At 43.6% G+C, this 22,499-nt stretch overlaps 1 pseudogene; it reads right to left on the bottom strand.

Moving 5' to 3' along the window:
- Nucleotides 1-10,532: 10,532 nt before the first annotated feature.
- The window catches only part of LOC138666582 (uncharacterized), a 175,758-nt pseudogene continuing 163,791 nt past the window's right edge, over nucleotides 10,533-22,499 (bottom strand).

Below are 22,499 nucleotides of genomic sequence, written 5' to 3' on the forward strand. Positions count from 1 at the left end.
GATCCGCCCGGAAAAAGGGCAGACAGGATAAAACCCTGGAACGGATCATGACACTAGGTGCAGAAACTGACAAGATGCCATTTCTATCAGGACTTTTTTTCAGTAGTACTCGGCAAATTCTGCACAGCTGTTCGATGCTCACCCTAACTTGTCAGTTATTCATCACAGTCACTACATGTGAGCGCTGTACTATGTTGTGGTGATAGGTTTTCCCCTGTCTGCAGCAGTCATGTGCCGACAACACGGAAAGAGACCAGTGGGGTCCAAGAGAAATGTTGATTATTTTCATAGCACACTCGGTCCATATGTTAAATCAAAGAAAAAAGGATGGAAAACTCCTTTAACTTTTTAGTTGCTATGGCCAATAGAAAGCTTGATATTTAAGAGGTTAAAATGATGGGGCATACTCCTGTTATGGTGCTACACACAATACACATGCAATGTGAATTCAGATTTATCATTCAGTCCCATTGACATGTGTATAAAATCTATCCCCTAGCCATGCCATCTTCATTTACTAACATGTGTAACAACATGGATTATTCTGTAAAAATCACTGAATTCCAGCGCGGTTCTGTAATATAGGATGTCACTGGTATAATATTCCCATTCATTACATTTTTTCTCCATGAAATCTTCCCCCATCAACTGGTGAGTGATATTATTGAAAAGTGGGAGAAACCGCAGGAACTCAGTTGATTCCCAATAACGTTACAGAGCGGGTTAACTGAGTATTGAAGAGCAGAGGGCAGAAAAGTCACCAAAACTCTGCTGACCACATAACTGCAGAGTCAAAGCCTCCTCTGGCATTTTCATGAGCAAAAAAACTGTGTCCTGATGAGGACGTCATGGCATCGATTTCAATGGCCAAGCAGCAGTATGGAGACCTCATGCCATTAAACACAATGTAAAGCGTTGGATGGAACGACCACCACTGGACTATGGAGCAGTGAAAATGTGTTCTGTCGATTAACAAATTGTACTTCTCCAACAGTTTCATAGAGTCTAGGCTTGGTGAATGATAGTAGAATGTTATCTGTCTTATTGCACTCTGCTATTCGTAAAGTTTGGTAGAGGAGGGATAAAGCTATGTGCTTGTGTTTCAATGATTGGCCTCTTAGTCATAGTGAAGGGATATCTTAGAGCTTCAGCAAGGGACATGACTAGGGTTGAGCGAAACGGATCGTTCATTTTCAAAAGTCGCCGACTTTTGGCAAAGTCGGGTTTCATGAAACCCGACTCGATCTCTGTGTGGGGTCGGCCATGCGGTACGCGACTTTCGCGCCAAAGTCGCGTTTCGTATGACGCGCTTGGCGCCATTTTTTTCAGCCAATGAAGGGGCGTGGGCAGAGTGATGACATAGGTCTTAGGGGCGTGGACGCCTATCGCCATGTTGTCGCTTGTGCGCTGTAGAGAGAGAGAGAGAGAGAGAGGGAGAGGGAGAGAGAGAAAAAAAAAAAAAAAAAAAATTCCCATTGGCTTTGCATTGGGTTTCGTGTTTCGGTCGATCCTCGACTTTTCGCCATAATCGGCCGATTTCACTCGACTTTTGAGATAGTCGGGTTTCGCGAAACCCGGCTCGACCCTAAAAAAGTCAAGGTCGCTCAACCCTAGACATGACCAAATATTGTACAATGGATAAAGAAAAATAAATTGATTCACACACAATCTTTAATTGAAATATTACAATTTATTTAACTGAAAAAGAAAATCAGCAACTTACACAACAAGCCAGATTTCATTGAAGATGACTTTGGCTTTGTTCTCACGTTCAGTATTTGTTCAGTATTTTACATCAGTATTTGTAACCAAAATCAGGAGAGGAACAATCAGAGGAAAAATCTAATAGAAACACGTGCACCACTTCTGCATTTTTCACCCACTCCTGGTTTTGGCTTAAAAGTACTTATGTAAAATACTCACTGAATGTGTGAATGTCGCCTTAAAGGTTATTTGATTCACACTGCCCAAACAACAGACATGATTCAGAGCCTGGCTGTCTGCAGCAAGGTATATACTTCTCTGGTCGGCTTTTACCAGTGCCATTCAAGGATATTGTTCTTGCTATGGACCAGACCTTTCAATCATCTGGGGTGGCCCTGGATTTATCTTGTCTCTGCCTATGGACAACATCCATTCTTCAAACCATATTGTCTTTGATACGCCGTAGTGCTTCACAGAATATACCAGAATGCAATTACAAAGACAATGATTGATTTATTATGTATGTGGTTTGGACAGCACAAGCTGACTGACTCATTTTCTGTTAGCAATACCTGCTGTGTACGCAATCGTCCCCTGGTGTCCACGCTGGGGCAGAATTATTGCGCACTTGGGTGGAGCGACTATAAGTGGTAGTGCCTCATGTGTGGTAGTGGTAAGCGATGTGGGAACTCGAGACGCCGTGCTTCCCACTTGTTTCGCGACTGGGGGGACATGGGACACTGTCTCCTGGTTGCTAGACAATGCAGAATGCTGCCCTGCCTGGTGTTAAGGTACCTTCACACATAACGATATCGTTAACGATATCGTTGCTTTTTGTGACGTAGCAACGATATCGTTAAGGAAATCGTTCTGTGTGACAGCGACCAACGATCAGGCCCCTGCTGGGAGATCGTTGGTCGCTGAACAAAGTCCAGAACTTTATTTCGTCGCTGGATCTCCCGTGGACATCGCTGGATCGGCGTGTGTGACACCGATCCAGCGATGTCTTCACTGGTAACCAGGGTAAACATCGGGTAACTAAGCGCAGGGCCGCGCTTAGTAACCCGATGTTTACCCTGGTTACCAGCGTAAAAGTAAAAAAAACAAACACTACATACTTACCTACCGCTGTCTGTCCCCGGCGCTGTGCTCTGCACTCCTCCTGTCCTGGCTGTGAGCGTCGGTCAGCCGGAAAGCAGAGCGGTGACGTCACCGCTCTGCTTTCCGGCCGCTGTGCTCACAGCCAGGACAGGAGGAGTGCAGAGAAGCACAGCGCCGGGGACAGACAGCAGTAGGTAAGTATGTAGTGTTTTTTTTTTTTTACTTTTACGCTGGTAACCAGGGTAAACATCGGGTTACTAAGCGCGGCCCTGCGCTTAGTTACCCGATGTTTACCCTGGTTACCGGGGACCTCGGGATCGTTGGTCGCTGGAGAGCGGTCTGTGTGACAGCTCTCCAGAGACCAAACAGCGACGCTGCAGCGATCCGGATCGTTGTCGGTATCGCTGCAGCGTCGCTTAATGTGAAGGGGCCTTTAGCCAGTGGTGGGAATGTGTGCACCATGCTGTTCAGGTGAGAAAAGTATTGCTTCCTGGACATGACTGGGAGGAATGCATCACCTGATTGTTATTCATAGATTCAGGCTGAATTTTTAGGGCCTGCTTCTAATCCAGTTTAGTACTGTTTATTCAGTTCCTTTGTATAGTGGTATGGAGAGTGCTTCCTGGTTGGGTTCTGGTTGCTTCTCAGTAGTTGCTAATGGTTATTATTGGTTATCCTTTATTAGCAATTGTCCCAGGGTTTCCCTTTGGTTTTCATTTGGGTTTTATGTTGCTAGCTTTGTAATTAAGTCTAGTAACTGAATATCGACATTGTCCATGTCATCAGAAGCCAGGTGTCCTGTGACAGGAGTCCAGAAAGGGCCCTGTAAAGCCACCTCCCCTTCAAGAGTGGGCAAAGAATAGCACGGCCCTTAAAGGGAAGGTACCGCGTTTGTAGGTCATTAATAAATCACTGTAATGTAGCATAACATGCTGCTATAAGCAAGTTTGAAATGCACGTGAAACAGATTTCATGTGTTATATGCAGGGCCGCCATCAGGGCATGACAGCCGTGACTGGCGTATGGGGCCCGGTGAGCAGAGGGGGCCCGCATCGGGCCCCGTCTCATCTGGTCACCGGGCCCCCCCTGCAGGCGCTGCGGCAGCGGCACACTATTGACGTGCGGGCCCGCGCCCGCACGTCAATAGTTAACAGCCGCCAGCCAGTCTGAGGCTGGCGGCTGAATAGGGCCGCAGTGCGCACTCGCCGCCGCCGGCGTCTGACGTCATTGTCAGCCGCCGGGCCCGGCGGCGAGTGCGTCTGTGTGGAGCCTGGAGAGGGAGCTTCACCCGGCGCTGGAGCTTGGCCAGGTAAGAAGTTGTGTTTTTTTTTTTTTCTTTGAGAGCTGCTGCGATCCAGGGGGGCCCGAGGGCAGGATGATGGACACACAGGGGCAGAAATGCTGGACACACAGGGGCAGAATGGTGGACACACAGGGGCAGAAATGCTGGACACAGTGGGGCAGAATGGTGGACACAGTGGGGCAGAAATGCTGGACACAGTGGGACAGAATGGTGGACACACAGGGGCAGAATGGTGGACACAGTGGGGCAGAATGCTGGACACAGTGACACAGGGGCAGAAATTCCGGACACAGTGGGGCAGAATGGTGGACACAGTGGGGCAGAATGCTGGACACAGTGGGGCAGAAATGTGGACACACAGGGGCAGAAATGCTGGACACAGTGGGGCAGAAATGCTGGACACAGTGGGGCAGAAATGCTGGACACAGTGGGGCAGAAATGCTGGACACAGTGGGGCAGGATGCTGGACACAATGGGGGCAGGATGCTGGACACAGTGGGGCAGAAATGCTGGACACAGTGGGGCAGAAATGCTGGACACAGTGGGGCAGAAATGCTGGACACAGGGGCAGAAATGCTGGACACAGTGGGACAGAATGGTGGACACACACAGGGGCAGAAATGCTGGACACACAGTGGGGCAGAAATGCTGGACACAGTGGGGCAGAATGCTGGACACACAGGGGCAGAAATGCTGGACACAGTGGGGCAGAAATGCTGGACACAGTGGGGCAAAAATGCTGGACACGGGCAGAAATGCTGGACACAGTGGGACAGAATGGTGGACACACACAGGGGCAGAAATGCTGGACACACAGTGGGGCAGAATGCTGGACACAGTGGGGCAGAATGCTGGACACACAGGGGCAGAAATGCTGGACACAGGGGCAGAAATGCTGGACACAGTGACAGGGGCAGAATGCTGGACATTGGGGCAGAATGCTGGACACAGTGGGGCAGAAATGCTGGACACAGTGACAGGGGCAGAATGCTGGACACAGTGACAGGTGCAGAATGCTGGACACAGGGGCAGACTGTGAGACCCAGGGGCAGAATGCGAGACACGGGGCAGAATGGAGATACGGGGCATGATTGGAGACACGGGGCAGGATGAAATACATGGGGGCATGACTGGAGACAGATGGGGCAGGATTGGAGACAGATGGGGCAGAATGGAGACACAGGGGGCATGATTGGAGACAAGTGTCAGGATTGCAGACATGGCATGGTTGGAGACATAGGGGGCAGAATGGAGACATGGGGCATGATTGGAGACACTGGGGGCAGAATTGGAGACAGATCGTGCAGGATCATGGGGCAGGATGGATATGATGGAGACAGATGGGGCAGGATGGAGAGATCACATGGGGCGATCATATGGGGCAGGATAAGGAGATCATATGGGGCAGAATGGATACTCATGAGGGCAGGATGGGAGAATATCTGGCTGACGCCAGGAATGAGACACACGGGGCCAGGCTGGGTGATATTATTAATACCATAGGGGCTAATTTAGGGATATTATTACTGCAGTGATGTATTTATTTTATTTTTTGAGTATACTGTTTTAAATGGGGGGCGGTCCTGTTACTGTATAGAGTGATACTATGTCGCCTTCTTCATGTGGTGTAATGTAGAAGTTGTGAAAAATTAAGTAATGTGTTCTGCAAGCGGAGCTCGAGATAACTGTGTTATTTCCTGCAGAGAGAAGTCCTGGCTGGATGAAATGATGGCGGTCTGTGCTGGATGAAAGATGAAGGACTTCACCTAGAGACGTCACTGGTGAGTCAGTGTGTTACCTATACACTGACACTATACACTGTATACAGAGCTCCTGTGTATAATTTCACTAGTGATCACTATATTATCTGTACACAGACACTGCATACTAAGTACAGATCTCCTGTGTATAATGGCACTTATGGTGATAGTATGGTGCTTTTTTAAAAATTACTGATCAGAATTGTAGTATTCAGTCACTATGTGGTGGTAATATGTGGTCTGGACATGGTGTTGTGGTATTTGTTCCTTGTATGTGATATTATTCGATCACTGTGGTGGTAATATGTGGTCTGGTCATGGTGTTGTGGTATTTGTTCCTTGTATGTGATATTATTCGATCACTGTGGTGGTAATATGTCATCTGGACATTACAGAAGACGGACTCTCCACTCTACTCTCAAGATCGCATCTCACCACCTGTGCACTTGACCCACTCCCATCCCACTTCATCCCAAACCTCACCACAGTCTTCATCCCAACCCTAACCCATCTCTTTAACCTATCACTAACAACTGGCATTTTCCCCTCAAGCTTTAAACATGCCACAATCACACCTATCCTCAAAAAGCCCTCTCTTGACCCATCCTCTGTATCTAGCTATCGCCCTATATCACTTCTCCCCTTTGCCTCAAAACTACTGGAACAACATGTCCATATTGAACTGTCCTCCCATCTATCTTCCTGCTCCTTCTTCGACCGCTTTCAATCAGGCTTCCGGTCACACCACTCCACTGAAACTGCCCTAACTAAGGTCACCAATGACCTATTAACCGCCAAGAGCAAGCGACACTACTCTGTCCTCCTCCTCCTGGACCTGTCCTCTGCCTTTGACACAGTGGACCATTCCCTGCTGCTGCAGACCCTCTCATCCCTTGGCATCACAGAATTGGCCCTATCCTGGATCTCATCATACCTAACTGACCGTACATTCAGCGTCTCCCACTCACACACCACCTCCTCACCTCGCCCCCTATCTGTCGGAGTCCCGCAAGGTTCAGTTCTAGGACCCCTGCTCTTCTCCATCTACACCTTTGGCCTGGGACAGCTCATAGAATCTCACGGCTTTCAGTATCATCTCTATGCTGACGACACACAGATCTACATCTCTGGACCAGATATCACCTCCCTACTAACCAGAATCCCTCAATGTCTGTCTGCTATTTCATCCTTCTTCTCCACTAGATTTCTAAAACTTAACATGGACAAAACAGAATTCATCATCTTTCCCCCATCTCACGCGATCTCCCCAACGAACCTATCCATTACAGTAAACGGCTGCCCACTCTCCCCAGTCCCACAAGCCCGCTGTCTTGGGGTAATCCTTGACACTGATCTCTCCTTTAAACCACATATCCAAACCCTTTCCACTTCCTGCCGCCTCCAACTCAAAAATATTTCACGGATCCGCACATTCCTAAACCAAGAATCTGCAAAAACCCTAGTCCATGCCCTCATCATCTCCCGCCTTGACTACTGTAACCTCCTGCTCTGTGGCCTCCCCTCTAACACTCTTGCACCCCTCCAATCTATTCTAAACTCTGCTGCCCGACTAATCCACCTGTCCCCCCGCTATTCCCCGGCCTCTCCCCTCTGTCAATCCCTGCACTGGCTCCCCATCACCCAGAGACTCCAGTACAAAAGCCTAACCATGACATATAAAGCCATCCACAACCTGTCTCCTCCATACATCTGTGACCTCGTCTCCCGGTACTTTCCTGCACGCAACCTCCGATCCTCACAAGATCTCCTTCTCTACTCCCCTATTATCTCCTCTTCCCACAATCGCATACAAGATTTCTCTCGTGCATCCCCCCTACTCTGGAATGCTCTACCACAACATATCAGACTCTCGCCTACCATCGAAACCTTCAAAAAGAACCTGAAGACCCACCTCTTCCGACAAGCCTACAACCTGCAGTAACCACCGATTGACCAAACCGCTGCACGGCCAGCTCTACCCTCACCTACTGTATCCTCACCCATCCCTTGTAGATTGTGAGCCCTCGCGGGCAGGGTCCTCTCTCCTCCTGTACCAGTTGTGACTTGTATTTTTCAAGATTATTGTACTTGTTTTATTATGTATACCCCTCCTCACATGTAAAGCGCCATGGAATAAATGGCGCTATAATAATAAATAATAATAATAATCTGGTCATGGTGTTGTGGTATTTGTTCCTTCTATGTGATATTATTGGGCATTTTAAAAATTGAAAAATAAATAAAAATATACCTAAATTGTATTGCATATTTTAACAAATATTTAATAGGTTACAGCAGAGTAGGGCCCGGCCAAAAGTGTCTACCGTGTTATGGTGGCGGCTTAAAAAATCTTTTGGCCAAAACAAAAGCTGCCTGCTATATGTGTGATCTGGTGATGGGAACTGTTAATGTGTGATTGGTGAGAAGTGGAGTTTTTCCAAGAGAGAGCGGTGGGACTGTGGACAGTTCGAGGGGTGGAGCCTGGAGGCGGGGCTGGGGTGGAGCCTGGGCGGAGTCTCAAGGGGGCCCCGAAAATTTTGCCAGTATGGGGCCCCGAAATTTCTAGTGGCAGCCCTGGTTATATGAGTTTAAAGAAGGCACTGGGGGCTGACATCTTGGTTTTGCAGCAGTAGCAGGGCACTATCAGTGTCAGATTACGGCACCCCATGGACATAGGAGATAATAGACCAGCACTGACCCTATCTGTAACATTGCAGTAGCATTAGCAGTGAGCTGGGCACGCCTCTGTGGGCTGCACAACTCACTGCTGTAGGTGTGATTAGCTGCCATTTTATTATAGCCCAGTGCTATCTGCCGAGCTCCACTTACTCTCTATCGCAGGACAGAAGAAGCCCTCACTGCTCCTCTGTACTCCAAGCAGGCATGTCCTGGGCACAGTGGGCAGATATCCTCTGCTCCTCACAGGCTGCCCTGTGTGCTTCTCCTGCTGTGTCTCTGCCTCCCCCTCACACACAGTCCCTGTGATCTCCGGTAAGCTGCACTCACAGCCTGCAGAGAGGGAGGTGACACCTGGAGAGAAAGAGCAGGACAGCTGACAGGACAGGGATTAAGGTGAGGGAAGGGGGGGATGGCAAGAATGTTTTTCTCTGGTAAGCTGCACTCACAGCCTGCAGAGAGGGAGGTGACACCTGGAGAGAGAGAGCAGGACAGCTGACAGGACAGGGATTAAGGTGGGGGAAGGGGGATGGCAAGAATGTTAGTCACAAAAAATGCTGCTGAGTCCACTGTGTTCTGCTCCTCTGTAAACAAGCTGTGCCTCTGATGCAGTAACTGCTGGTGATAGCAGATCACAGGGCAGTCACACACAATATGGTGCTGCCCTGTGATGCTGCTCTTCATTCTGCCCCAGGGATATTAGACCACCCAAAAGGGGAGGGAAATGGTCATGTCAGCAGTTACTGCCCCAATTTTGCTGCTAACAGGAAAGCTGCTAAATCTTACTATAGCTGCTTGAGGTCTAAAACGGAAAATGCTCCCCCTAGTGGTAAATATGTATATTTGTAGAAAAATATATAATATTTTTCATATAGAAATGTTTGCAAACAGTGCAAACATTGCATTAATACATTTTAATTACTATTTTAAGCTTAATTTCACAAAAAAAAACAAAATACAAGAAAACTGGTGGCACCTTCCCTTTAAGGACTTGTCTAACAGTGGTGGCTTTTGCAAGGTGCGTCTGTGACTGCGTTTTTCCTGGTCTGTTGTGAGTCGCTAAAAAGTACGGTAGTTATTCCTGCGCACATTTTTGGTTCTTCTTTGTATTGCCCAACTCAAACTTAAGGCTTCATACAATACTATGTAGAGAAAATAAAATTTTCTGAAAAATCAATGTCACCATTTTTGCCAAATTTTTTAAAAACTTGAATCGCCATAAATTAAAATTACTCCAAAGACTCCAATTTCCTTGAAAAGACTTGTAAGTGTGATTGTATTCAGAGGCACTATGTCCACTCTGATCGTTGTGTCCCTCCTTGCCTCTAACTCGCATACAAAGTGACTCTTCTATCTCTCTCTATAAAACACATCTACTTCTTATTTCCTCACATACTAACCTTGTTGAGGGTTCAGGTGTGAAGGAGCACGATTTGACTCTTGGAGCACAGATTTTACAGGAATAGTTGGAGGCATCATGTCGTATTTGAAGAGCCCCTGAAATTCCAAAATGGTGATAACCATCAAAAGTGGCACCCTTCTGCAAAACATCCGCCCTCAAAGAAATCATGGAAAATTTTGCTAAGCATTTTGACCTCACACGTGTTTCACTAATTCCTTTACTATGGAGTTGTAAAAATTAAACATTACCATATATTAAAAAAAAACGGTTTCAGTATTTTTTTTTAAATTTTCTCAAGAGGTAATCTGAAAAAGTACCCTACAGTTTTTACACAATTTCTTCTCAATACAGCAATATGTGATTGGGCAGAAGGGAAGGAGCGCTACTTTACTTTTGAAATAGCTCCATTTACCACATAGAATTTGAAGCGCCCCTGAGGCATTCATTAGGTGGATACCCCTTCACCTATACCCAAAGTGAACTAATTTTGAAAAATACAGCCCATGAGGCATTTATGAGGAGAACATTATTAATCCAAAACTGTTTAAAAAAATAGTATGTGGCAGATGACAACATTTTTCCTCAAATACATTTTTATTTATTTTTCATTAAAACAGCTGTATAATTTTTTGGAAGCAAGAGTAACGACAAAAAAGTTTTTTTTTATTATTTACATATTTTTTTTTACAACTGGGCAGAATAATATGAAAATGTTGTACTTTGGGTTGCTAAAGATGCTGTGACATGTCAATTATCTATATTTTCATAGTTTATCCCTTTAGATGATGCACTTAATAGCAAACTCCACATCTAGATAGTTGAACTGTACACAGGATGTAAAGTGGCTAAACAGCAGAATCAAACTTTTTTTTTTCATTTTTCATGTTGTCTGTCTGTTGTTGACTGGTAAAGTATTTGGAAACTGATAACTCCAAGTGGGTGATAGATAGTTTTCACTAAATTTGTTTACTTACCCCTGTATGAAGTTGACCAATCGTAAGCAGGCAGCAAAAGAAATCGTAAGGAGGTAGTCTTTACATCTCTCCTGTATGAGATGTAAAGACAACCTGATGTCACTGCACAGCAATTACAAGTTGCAGTGAGCATTACAAACGTAAGGGTGATAACTGACACTTTTGAGCTCTCATCTCAAGACAAGCAGTGTAAAGGGGGTGGCAGTAGTGCTGAGCCAGCAGCACTCTAAAAGGAGAATAAATAGGAGGGTTTGTAATATGACACAGCTAAACTCAGCAGTGCTGCCCATATATCCACAGGGACTGCTAAGAGATGAAAGTTAAAAGGAGTCAGTAATAGCCCTCAAGTCTGCTAGGCTCATGGCAACTTGTAATCCGCTCTGTGGAGAGCTGAGCAGGCTGTCATTACATATCTCACACAGGAGAAAGACTATTGTGTTGGATGTTCTCCTTCCCCCTCCTCGAGTGTTACTGCCTGCTTATGATTTTTCAACATCACACAGAAAAAATAAAACCACACCCTCAGTGAAAACTATCTCATAAAGCCAATTTGGACTCAAGTTAATTTACAATAAGTGGCAAATACTTTGATAATATTTCTGCAACGGAAAGTAAAATAGCTTTCCTTTCTTTTTCACATGTGACTTTATGATGACACTATCCGTTTCATGTTTTCTTGTACAATTTGCACCTCCCTTGAGTTTTTTTTTGAGCAACAAAATATGTTGTTTAAATAAAACATTTATCACCTTCTAGGTATGACAATGGCTTGTTCCCTGTGTGAGTTCTTTGATGTCTAACAAGATTTGATACATTTGTATAACAATTTCCACATTCTGAACATGAATATGGTTTCTCCCCTGTGTGAATCATCTGATGTCTAACAAGATTTGATATATTTGTAAAACAATTTCCACATTTTGAACATGAATATGGTTTCTCCCCTGTGTGAATCATCTGATGTCTAACAAGATTTGATTTATTTGTAAAACATTTCCCACATTCTGAACACGAATATGGCCTCTCCCCTGTATGAACTCTCTTATGTATAACAAGATTTGATTTCTGTTTAAAAGATTTCCCACATTCTGAACATAAATATGGCTTCTCCCCTGTGTGTGTTCTTTGATGATTCACAAGAGTTTCTTTCATGAGAAAATATTTCCCACATACTGAACAAAAATATGGCTTCTCTCCTGTGTGACTTTTCATATGTCTGTCGAGATGTGATTTAATTTTAAAACATTTCCCACATTCTGAACATGAATATGGTTTATCCCCTGAGTGAATTCTCTTATGGGTAAAACAATTTGATCTGTATTTAAAACATTTCCCACATTCTGAACATGAATATGGCTTGTCTTCTATATGAATTCTTTGATGTTTAACAAGATTTAATGCATTTCTAAAACATTTTTCAGATTCTGAACATGAATATGTGTGCCATATCTCATGTTTCACAAGCTCCAATTTCTGATTAAATTTTTTCCCACACTTTGAGCATGAAAATCTTTTCTCCATAGTGTGTATTTTTTCATGCATGAAAGGAATGCTTTTTCCATGTTCTGAATACGAAAGTGGATTAATTTCTGCAAAATCGATTTGTTTTTTAACACCTCTTTTGTGATGCTTAGTTTTTTTAATAGTCTGTGATGAATCAGAAGAATGGACCTGTTTATCAAGATCAGATGATAGATCTTTGCTGTGATGGCATGATGGGGAATCTGGAATAATAGAATATACTTCTATTGTATCTTGCATGATATCAAGGTCATTTGAATTAAAACCTAAAGACATCAGTTGTCCCTCTGATCTCCTGTCACCGTCATCTGCCAAGAACAAAATAAATTATTTTCAAATAAAATAATCTTTAAATATATACTTTCACAACATTTCAATACAAAATGTCCATAAAAATTAGAAGTTATGTACTAAAATTCTAATTTTCAATCTGACAGTAGACCTCAGATCAAGAACCACTAGATCCTGATGTTAGGCCACTGACAGCTCTCTAGCAATTTTCCAATTTTGAGTTGAATCCGTCATCTTACAAGTATCAGGTATCAATGTGTCTGTCACCACTATTTTGTAGTGAAATACTCATTGGAGAATCATAAACGGACCAAGCACTGCTACTAATGTGGTGTCTGACACACAATCAAGGACAGTTACAAGTCCTTCAGTGCAGAACAGAGCAGTATGGCCATGCCCAAAGACGTCATAACCTTTGAGAAAGTGTAAAACTGGGTTAGCAATTTTTGCCTTTAACCATTTCACATAGGAGCAAGTTTTCACCTTCCTGAGCAGGTCAACTTAGGTTCACATTGCGCTAGGGCAATCCGTTTAGCGCATACGCTAACGGACTGTGCTAACGCAATGTCCCAAAAGGGATCGCGTTTAGCAATCCCGCTAGCGAAGATGCCCGATCTGCGCTAGCGAGGAACGGACCTCGAACGCTGCAAGCAGCGTTCGAGGTCCGTCAGAAACTAACAGGACTTCGCTAGCGCATGCCAAAAATGGCATACGTTAGCGATGCGTAAGTTACATTGCCGTCAATGGCAGCGCTAACAGACCCGTTACATTGCGTTAGTGGTGCTATGTAACGGATCCCGTTAGCGTACTGCCACTAACGCAATGTGAACCAATGTGATAATAACTCTGGAATGCTTCTGCATATCTCAGTGATTCTGAAATGCTAATTTTAGGACACATGGTACTTTATGTTAATGAGAAAAGTACATTGAAAAAATGTGAGTTAATTGATGAAAATATTGGAAATATGGAATAAACGTAGAAACATTTTCAATTTTAAAACTCTGAATAGTTATGCCCTTAAGTCATATTACATAACATAGTTAATAAATAACATTTACCATATGCTATGATTTTTTAAATGCCTTTCTTTGTTAGGATGTTAAGAGGCTTAAAGTTAAACCTTTATGGGTGATAGTCCAACTCCTCATTAAAACCCATTCAACAAAAAATGATGTAACTGGTCAAATTGTAAAGAAAATCAATATAAACTTTATTAAATAGCAATTAAAAACACATAGTATAACAACAGACCAAAAATGGGAAAGAGGGTGAAATTGGAACACCCAATACACTCTGCATGACACATAGGTGACTGACACCCGCACCCTACATCCACACCAAATACCCAGTAGCTATACATAGAAGTACAAATATGTGTTAAGTCTAACCTGTGGATCAGTACCAACCATAGCTACTATGAGTACAGTGTCATAATTCAATCACTAGCACTATCACTATCCACTGATATAGCTGTAACAAATTCCCCCATATAACACATGGCCAAGAGGCCTAAACATGAGCGCCGTAAAATCGGCAATAATTACCTCAATAATGGGGGTACCAGGGTAAGGTGGATGTCCGGGTGAAAGCGTCTGTCCCGACGCGCGTTTCGGACCTTGTTCCTTTTTCAAGGGGCCTGGTTAGATCGCTTACGGCCGGTCTTTAAATAGTACCCGTTCAGTATGCATGGTGACGACGTCACCGGAAGTTGCGCGCCCAGCCCGGAAGTGACGCGCCACGTCGCCAGGGTAACCACAAAAGCGGCCGGCGCCAGCGTCACAGGGAGGGTGGATCACATGACCCAACCCCCGTGTAAAGATACCGACGAACCCGCAGCCACTGTGGCACCCAGACACTTGATCAATAGAATAATATGTGGCAGTTCACTGTGATCATGTGTCCTGGTCATTTTTTCTTTATATGGTTAAATATTGCTGTGTTTTGCACAGGATTCGGATCTGACATGGACTTTCAAGCCAAGGAGAAGACTTGGCTGTCACACATCGACCAAGTATTTGGGGGAGAGGGGTCCAGCATTCAGCAGAGCGGTGAAGGGAGATGGGATGAGCAGGCACTTACCTTACAGAAAATGATTGTAAAAAGGACTAAATTATGGTGGAACCGTATATTCCTAGAAAAATATCTGAGTAAAAATATGATACCAAGAGGGTTGAGAGTACGCGTTATCCCTACGTTTCCGGTGGAGGACCCTGGGTTTGTATCTAGGTGGGAGGAGGCGTGCAGCACTTGTTCTAAAACACTCATGCAATTGTTGTGTGAACATAATGGGGCACTTATTACTCAACTTGATTCATCTATTAAGACTATGGAAGATGACTTAGGTATAATTAACACGACTGAAAAAGTGAAAACTTTTCAAGGTCAAACAGATAAGACATTAGAATAAGTGGTCAAAAAAATCCAGACCACCCAATTGAATAAACTGAATCGTGACTGACGAGATTATGAGACGAACCATGTCTATCTGTGGAGGAAATCAGTACAAAAGGGCCAACAGCTGAAGCGTATTCCATCGTATTCCTCAGTGTCCTCTATCAGTGAGATGTCAGATGCTTCTGAGAGATCGGGGGCATCTGGATCTGGACAGCCAAGACGTAATGGAAGGGAACATACTTTTCATCCATATAAGAGGACTAACTTTTCTCCTGTGTCTACTCGCTTTGGAAAAAAGGTAATAAATTTGAGTACACATGAGTTCACAGATGTAGATCTAACACTATTAGAGAAAGGCTTTTCGTTTTCACCAGCCGCATCATTTGATGCCTTTTTGGCAATCAAGGATCTACATCTGTTTGCTCGCTCTTTAATTTTCAAGAAACATTTTTTTGATGGCAACCTGTTACAATTGTTCCCTACAGAAGAAGAACAAATAGCATTACAAGCTCTGGAAGAACTAGCGGTTGAACATAATACAACAGAGGGAGGTAAGATCCCGGTGTCTATCCGTCCAAAGTCCAAAAAATTCCCCCCATTAGTAACCTGCCCTAACGTGGATTTATTCGTACAGATTGTCAGTAAAGAACTATGTGAGATACCTCGGTATATATACAAGGATAATCTTACTAGGGGTGAACGGGAGCGCCTGCGTGTCCTTCAAAATCTCACTGATGTGGTATTTAAACCGGCGGACAAGGGGGGGAACGTGGTGGTATGGCCTAAGGTGCTATATGAGAAGGAGGCGTTCCGTCAACTGGGCAATGCCACATGTTATAAGAAACTCACGTTCAACCCCTTGTCCGCCTATTCTACACAGTTGCGGGCTATTATTGATGGGGCAAGGGAGATGGGAACGATTACAAAAGAACTGGCCAGTGCCTTAATTGTGTTTGACCCTATCGTTCCCACATTCTATCTATTGCCCAAATTGCATAAGGACGCGCAGACGCCTCCGGGTCGCCCCATTATTTCTGGGCGAGGGAACTATCTTGAACATATAAATAGATGGATCGACTCCAAACTTCAACCGCTAGTTGAAGGTTTGCCATCCTTTTTAAAAGACACAGGAGAATTGTTAAGGCGGGTCGATGGCCTCCATTTGGAGGATGATATGGTGCTGGTGACGGGGGACGTCGAGTCCCTCTACACCAGCATCAGACATGTAGATGGTGTCCGCGCTGTTAGATTCTTCCTCACTATGTCCAATTTACCGGGCGATATTAGAGATTTGGTCGTTGAGTTATTAAATTTTACATTAACACATAATTTTTTTGTGTTTAAGGGGTCTTTCTTCCTGCAGCTCCAGGGAGCAGCCCCGGCGTATGCCAATCTGTTCCTGGGGCTGTGGGAGAGAGACCTCGCCCTGCCGGATCAGCCGTCGCCGATGAGCCGCGTCCTTTCGTGGACGCGGTACATCGACGACATCTTGCTGATCTGGCAGGGATCATGTGATGATCTACATATTTTTATGAGATCATTGAACGACAACGACCAGAATATCTTTATCACCTATAAATGTGACACTTCATGTATAGAATTTTTAGATGTCACACTTAAGAAGGACATGAGGGGTGAAATACAGACGGACATTTATCGTAAACCTACGTCCACGAACATGTTGTTGCACGCTACGTCCTCCCATCCTGGGCATATGATCCAGTCGGTCCCCACCGGACAATTCTTGCGGTTGCGGAGACTTTGCTCTACGGATAGTGATTTCTGCAAACAGGCGGAAGACCTTAAACAACGCCTTAAGGAGCGAGGTTTCAGTAACCGCATGATTAAAAAAGCATATAACCGTGCGCGGGGTTCCACCAGAAATGATTTGTTATATGGTACACGTCAAATTAAAAAGGCGGGTGACGTTAGGTTTATCACCAATTTCCACTCACAATTTCCGAAAATGAGTATCCTTGATAAGTCGTGGCACATTTTGAAGGCAGACCCAGTGATTTCTAGATTTATCCCAGATAGGGCTGTTATTACAGCCAGGAGATCTAGAAATCTAAGAGACCGATTGGTCCGTAGCCACTATACGGGTGAGGCATCTACTACCTTTCTGGATCAATTCAAAAGACGTTATGGAAGTGCCCCATGCGGCCATTGTGTGGCCTGCGCAAATATGGATCGCACTGATAAATTTAAAAATCAGGAAGGCTCTAGGGAATTTAATATTAAAACGAATATTACATGTACGAGTAAAAATGTAATCTACTATGGGGTCTGTCCTTGCAATATGATTTATGTGGGGATGACCACCAGACAGTTGAAGATTAGAATCCGAGAGCATGTGCTAGGGATTGAGGCAGCGGCAACTGCGGAAGATGTGACATTACTTAAAACAATCCCTAGACATTTTAGCAGGTTTCATGGTTGTGATGGTGGGCAATTTCGGGTTAGGGGCATAGATATGCTCGATGCCAATATTCGTGGTGGTGGAATGTTCAAGAGGCTGGCTCAGTTAGAGTCCAGATGGATATGGACATTGGGCACGGTCCATCCATCTGGACTCAATGAGAACCTTAGCTTCACCCCGTTTCTCTGAAGTCCGCTCTGTCATCTGGAACACGATGCATTTTGTGTGTGCATATTTTAATTTGTTTTTAATTTATTGTAGCTACAAGTATTGGGATAGATTCCGTGGTACGTGTGGAGCGGTCTATTCTCCATAGGACTCATCAGGCTATGAGAAGTGAGGATTGTATAAAGACATGGAAGAATGAACCATTTTACATCTCTACATCTCTATATGCGAAGACTTTGTTATGCATGGTCTGAACTATTTTGACATCTGGTCTTTACATTATGCTATGCTATACATGCCGTATCTTCGATTATACATATATGTGTGTGCGCTATGTTTGCGTTGGTTATTGTTTGATATATATATATATATGTTTTTTTGATGTGATTATTGAATACACAGGTGTTGGCATTGTAAAATGTATAAAATATGTGTATGTATATTTGATATTTGATGTAGTCATTAGATACTCCTCATCATGTAGTAGCGATGGGTACCAGTTAGTTTCCGCTGTTAGATATTTTGCAGGTTCCCATGTTATGTATAGAATTATATTTCTATTCCCATGGATATCTATCCCCATAGATCTTGGTTGTGCGTTTTAAGGTGTTTTTAATATTTAGTTTATGCAGATTGGGGATTATGCTCCTGTTTAGTTAGGCAGTTGCGATCCCTGCCTTGTACGCGCTCGCCGCCTGGGTGCCGCAGTGGCTGCGGGTTCGTCGGTATCTTTACACGGGGGTTGGGTCATGTGATCCACCCTCCCTGTGACGCTGGCGCCGGCCGCTTCTGTGGTTACCCTGGCGACGTGGCGCGTCACTTCCGGGCTGGGCGCACAACTTCCGGTGACGTCGTCACCATGCATACTGAACGGGTACTATTTAAAGACCGGCCGTAAGCGATCTAACCAGGCCCCTTGAAAAAGGAACAAGGTCCGAAACGCGCGTCGGGGCAGACGCTTTCACCCGGACATCCACCTTACCCTGGTACCCCCATTATTGAGGTAATTATTGCCGATTTTACGGCGCTCATGTTTAGGCCTCTTGGCCATGTGTTATATGGGGGAATTTGTTACAGCTATACCAGTGGATAGTGATAGTGCTAGTGATTGAATTATGACACTGTACTTATAGTAGCTATGGTTGGTACTGATCCACAGGTTGGACTTAACACATATTTGTACTTCTATGTATAGCTACTGGGTATTTGGTGTGGATGTAGGGTGCGGGTGTCAGTCACCTATGTGTCATGCAGAGTGTATTGGGTGTTCCAATTTCACCCTCTTTCCCATTTTTGGTCTGTTGTTATACTATGTGTTTTTAATTGCTATTTAATAAAGTTTATATTGATTTTCTTTACAATTTGACCAGTTACATCATTTTTTGTTGAATGGGTTTCATATGTTATATATGATGATGGGTCTACTAGGTCCTAATGGACACTTGATCAATAGAATAATATGTGGCAGTTCACTGTGATCATGTGTCCTGGTCATTTTTTCTTTATACAACTCCTCATTAAGCAAGTTTTTGGAGTGTTTCTCTCATTAAGTCCTCAACTCTTTCTATTAGATATTTTCCCTGAATACATATCCAAGAGATCCATTAGATTGCTTTTACATATGTTAACAGCAGCATGCTGTTTGATTGCCTACCATTGGAAGCAAACCTCTCCACCTGCCCAACTAGATCTATATTTATATCTATATCTTTGAATACCTGACAGCCCTTAATGACAATACTGTACAGATATTGAACCTTGTTTGGTCTCCTTGGGATTCCTTTTGGGCCATGTTAAATATATGACCTCTATGAGATGGCTATAACAAGGACATAACATTCCACATAATTTCCCCCCTTTCCTTTTGTCTGAGTCTGTGTGTGTGTTTGTAAAATTTAACTCTTTATCTACTTGATAACGTTTAACTATTATTATAGTATACCATTGGTTGGTAACCTATAAATGATAGTGAAAAATCTAAAATGCCTAATTATTTTTTCTTTTCCTGTAAAATTTGAAACATTTTCAATAAAAATTACAAGAAAAAAAAGGCTTAAAAAAGTTTAGCAGCAATTTGTCATTTTTTTTCAAGTTAATTTACAAAACATGAATTTTTAGGGACCACTTCATGTTTGAAGGGTGTTTGAGGAACCCCTTCATCAGAAAATCCCAAACAAGGCCTCATTTTAAAAATTACAACCTTCAAATTTGTTAACTCTTCAGGTGCTTCTCAGGAATTAACAAACTGTAGGGAAAAAAAAAAAAAGGTTCTACTATAATGTTGCTTTAGAACAAAATGTTTCATTTTCACACAGGATAATAAGAAAAATGGATGCACCAATTTCTTGTACATTAACTCCTAAGTACGCCAATACCAAACATATTGTCATGCTTCTGGGTTCGAACCCTTGACCTCGTGTTTTGTGCTCAGTTTCTCTTTTTACCGAGACACAACGGACACATCTTATATTTGGCTGTTTTGGTTCTGCTATTCTGGCTTCAGTCTGTTTAGCATAACTCAGGTGTTTTCATTTGTCTGCCCTATCACCTTTCGGGTGAGGACTTATAATTTTTCCCCAAGCTGGCATTTCCTGCCGGTGATAGTTTTAATTTGGTTGTTCAGCCATTTTGCTGTAAGGTAGAAACAATAAGAGAAATTCCAGCTAGAGTTTATCTCTTTGCTGTTACTAGTCTTTACTTTACACATACCTTCTGCTTGTTGTTAGGAAGTAGGCAGTATATAACAATTCATACTCTTTACTTTACTCACACTGGAACCTTTCCTTTTTCAGTACACTTTTCCTTTTGAAGCTAATTCCCATTCTGCGCTGCCCTCTGGTTTTTTAGGGAGGAATGTGAAATGTTCAATGGCCTTTTAATATGCAAACTGCCTCTTCTGAGAAAAAGAGGACTTAAACTCTATAGCGCCACCTATTGGAAGTAGCGATCCTACAAGTCACAATCAACTCTTTAACGAGTCGTGCAATATGACTTAGGATTAAAGCCAAATCAGTATCTCAATTCGCAGACACGGTGTTTCGGGCTGTTGGCCCTCGTCAGTGCGAAGCATGAGAACTGATTTGGCTAGGTGAGAAGCTCTGGACTGGGGTCTAAGGGGTATCGTTTCTCCTTGTGGAGAGTGACATACCATCTCTGGCTTGTCAAGGTAAGGAGGCTTATTCGCCATGCACGACTCGTTAAAGAGTTGATTGTGACTTGTAGGATCGCTACTTCCAATAGGTGGCGCTATAGAGCTAAGTCCTCTTTTTCTCAGAAGAGGCAATTTGCATATTTAATTTCCCAGAGGAGCGTTGCATGGCGAATAAGCCTCCTTACCTTGACAAGCCAGAGATGGTATGTCACTCTCCACAAGGAGAAACGATACCCCTTAGACCCCAGTCCAGAGCCTCTCACCTAGCCAAATCAGTTCTCATGCTTCGCACTGACGAGGGCCAACAGCCCGAAACACCGTGTCTGCGAATTGAGATACTGATTTGGCTTTAATCCTAAGTCATATTGCACGACTCGTTAAAGAGTTGATTGTGACTTGTAGGATCGCTACTTCCAATAGGTGGCGCTATAGAGTTTAAGTCCTCTTTTTCTCAGAAGAGGCAATTTGCATATTTAATTTCCCAGAGGAGCGTTGCATGGCGAATAAGCCTCCTTACCTTGACAAGCCAGAGATGGTATGTCACTCTCCACAAGGAGAAACGATACCCCTTAGACCCCAATGGCCTTTTAGGCAGTTTAGGTCAAAGACGCCATATTCTAGTGTTTTGGACAGGTCTATTTTTGCTACTGGAACCAATAGGGTCTGTGGGTCAGAATCTCTAGTCTGTACAGGAACTGGCAGGGTCAGCTGCAGTTTTTAGTTTGTTACCTAACCTCCCGAGTAAGTTGCTAAACAAGCATAACATATATGTGGTCAGAAACTACTTTTTGGGTTCATACCAGGATTTGGAGAGGAAGGAGCGCTATTTGACTTTTGTGGTGAAATTTTGGCTGGGATAAATTGTACACGCCATGTCGCATTTAAAGAACTCCTGAGTTGCCAAAACAACAACAAAAAAACCCAACTACAAGTAATCCCATTTCTGAAACTATTGTCTTCACAGAATTCATCCTGTGGTGTACATATTGAACTAACAGGTGGTACACAGAATTTTATAACAAAGGCACATGAAATTGAAAACTTAAATTTTTTTTCACTAAAATATTACTTACAGTGCCTTGCGAAAGTATTTGGCCCCCTGGAACATTTCAACCTTCTCCCACATAATATGCTTCAAACATAAAGACACCAAATGTAAATTTTTGGTGAAGAATCAACAACAAGTGGAACACAATTGTGAAGTTGAACGAAATTTATTGGTTATTTTAAATTTTTGTGGAAATTCAAAAACTGAAAAGTGGGGCATGCAATATTATTCGGCCCCTTTAACTTAATACGTTCTTGCGCCACCTTTTGCTGCGATTACAGCTCCAAGTCGCTAGGGGTATGTCTGTATCAGTTTTGTACATCGAGAGACTGAAATTCTTGCCCATTCTTCCTTGGCAAACAGCTCAAGCTCAGTGAGGTTTGATGGAGATCGTTTGTGAACAGCAGTTTTCAGCTCTTTCCACAGATTCTCGATTGGATTGCAGTCTGGACTTTGACTTGGCCATTCTAACACCTGGATACGTTTATTTGTGAACCATTCCATTGTAGATTTTGTTTTATGTTTGGGATCATTGTCTTGTTGGAAGACAAATCTCTGTCCCAGTCTCAGGTCTTTTGCAGACT

Source organism: Ranitomeya imitator, chromosome 2 (assembly GCF_032444005.1).
Source record: "Ranitomeya imitator isolate aRanImi1 chromosome 2, aRanImi1.pri, whole genome shotgun sequence".
Classification (NCBI taxonomy): Eukaryota; Metazoa; Chordata; class Amphibia; order Anura; family Dendrobatidae; genus Ranitomeya; species Ranitomeya imitator.